We start from the raw sequence: 2283 nt of genomic DNA, 5'->3' as shown, positions 1-2283 counted from the left end.
AAGTATGAATACAGTAAAGTCTCTTGATTTCTTAAAAGGATATACCAGTTCACAATTCTTTAAAAATATATGAAATTTATTTTTTCCCATCATTCAATCCAGATCCTTATATTTAAGAAGTCAATTAACATTTAGTGAACATTTAATCTATGCTACATGTCAGGTCCTGCACAATGAAATAAGAATATAGAAATTAAGAAATAACTGCCTTGCCTAATCGAGTGGGGAGAACTTGTATGGAAACTATTACTTAGTGCCATAGCTGAGCTATTTAGAACCATGGGAACCAGAGGAAGAGATGATTAATTCTATCTGACAAGTTATGGTTCATAAAGCTTATGATATTTTGAGTTTGGTCTTTGGGGACTGAGAGGGGGTTTTTCTGAGTTGGCATGGGGATAGGAATTTCATTAAAGAGTAGATAAAGTGCATGAGGTCCAAATTGTGAAAGTTTATGGCATCTTTAAGGCAACTGTGAATTGTCTGTTTTAGGCCAGAGTCCAGGAGGAAGAAAGAGCAAGATGATAACAAAACTAAAAGGTGTCCTGGGGCCAGATCCTGGCTAAACTTATAAATATGCTAAGGTAACTGAACTGAAAAAAGGAGTTTAGGAAAGAGGGTTGATGTAATCAGATGTGTACTTAGTAAGTTAATACTACCTTCAGTGTTGAGGATCGTCAGGAGAGAGTAGAAGGAGTCACGGATTAGTATAAGGCACCAAGGTGAGCGATGAGGATAAGAGCCACGTAGAAATTTTAGGAAAATCAGAACTACTGAGATTGAGATAATTTCTGAGGTAAATTTCAAGACTCAGGTAACAAGTGACTGCAAGTGCATTGAGAAAGAGGAGCCTGGGATTCTGTCTCTCTCATTTGAAACCCCAAAGGGATACAGGTATGCAACAGTCTTATTAGGAACAGTGAAGTGAAGTGAAGTGAGTGAAGTCACTCAGTCGTGTCCGACTCTTTGCAACCCCATGGACAGTAGCCTACCAGGCTCCACCGACCATGGGATTTTCCAGGCAAGAATACTGGAGTGGGCTGCCATTTCCTTCTCCAGGGGATCTTCCCAATTCAGGGATCAAATCTGGGTCTCCTGCATTGCAGACAGACACTTTACCGTCTGAGCCACCAGGGAAGCCCTCTTTGTGACCCCATGGACTGTAGCCCACCAGGCTTCTCCACCCATGGAATTTTCCAGGCATGAGTACTGGAGTGGGTTGGCATTTCCTTCTCCAGGGGATCTTCCCTACCCAGGGATTGAACCCGGGTCTCCCACATCGCAGGCAGATGCTTTACCATCTGAGCCACCAGGGAATCTAAGGGAATCTTAGGAACAGTACAAGAGTACAACAACAAAAATCGTTTTTCAGGAGGGGGAATAGGAAGTAAGTTCACATGTGGGTCTCTGGATGATAATATCTAGCAGAGATTATATAAGGGAAGTTCAGATAAAAATTATGGTCCTGGAAGATATGAGAGAACGATGGAGTCTGACATACAAATTTTCATGCCATTAATGTAGGGGTGATATTTGACGTTATTGGGAAAAACAGGAACGTTCAGTGAAAGCATGGAATGTGAAACAAGAAATAAGCCTGAAGCCAAATTTTGAGAACTTCACATCTTCAAGGGGCTGAGTGAAGGAAGAAGGGGCAATAAGCTTGTGGGGAAAATTAGCACAACAGTCTCAGAGTCTCTCAGAGGATGGAGACTTTCAACAATACTCTAAGGCAGTTTTCAGTAGTAGCTATATAAACAAGCATAGAATTATTTTTTGAGTGCAACAAAAATCTGAATGCTGAATTTAACCGGGAAAGTTCCCATGGTGGACATGATTTGAAAGGTCTCCTTGTTAAAGGTGGGAGGTACACTAAGTCAATTGATTGAAAGGACAATTCTTTCAGGAACACCAGCTCATTTCAAATCGCCAAGGCACTGTGCCCTCAAATACGTCTGCACAGTCTCTGATACAACCTGAACACACTCCCACCCAGTAAGAAAGGCTACCTGTTAGTAAGGACTTGGGGGAAGCTTGGTGTTCCAAGGTGTTTACCTTTGTTGTGTGATGAATGCTCTCACTGTCTGAATCTATCTCCCTTTCAGACGAGTGTGAGGGCTTCCAGCACTCTTGAGATTGGTGGCTGCTGACACTCCCTGGACAGTCTTCTCAATCTTCCCAAGTTTTCCTTGTGAGAATTTCTTGGTATGGACTTATTGGGATACCATCCTTCCTTCCACTTACTGACTGGAGGAGTGGTGCTAGACAGCAACACAGATTGTA

At 42.1% G+C, this 2283-nt stretch overlaps 1 non-coding gene across 1 annotated transcript; it reads right to left on the bottom strand.

Moving 5' to 3' along the window:
• Positions 1-1244: 1244 nt before the first annotated feature.
• Positions 1245-1316, bottom strand: TRNAR-GCG (transfer RNA arginine (anticodon GCG)). Its single transcript has one exon. It is a non-coding gene; the product is annotated as a tRNA-Arg (tRNA).
• Between the last annotated feature and the right edge of the window lie 967 nt (positions 1317-2283).

Source organism: Bos javanicus, chromosome 27 (genome assembly GCF_032452875.1).
Source record: "Bos javanicus breed banteng chromosome 27, ARS-OSU_banteng_1.0, whole genome shotgun sequence".
Taxonomy (NCBI): Eukaryota; Metazoa; Chordata; class Mammalia; order Artiodactyla; family Bovidae; genus Bos; species Bos javanicus.
Note: the sequence above shows the minus strand (reverse complement) of the source record. Positions and strands in the feature narration are given on the sequence as shown.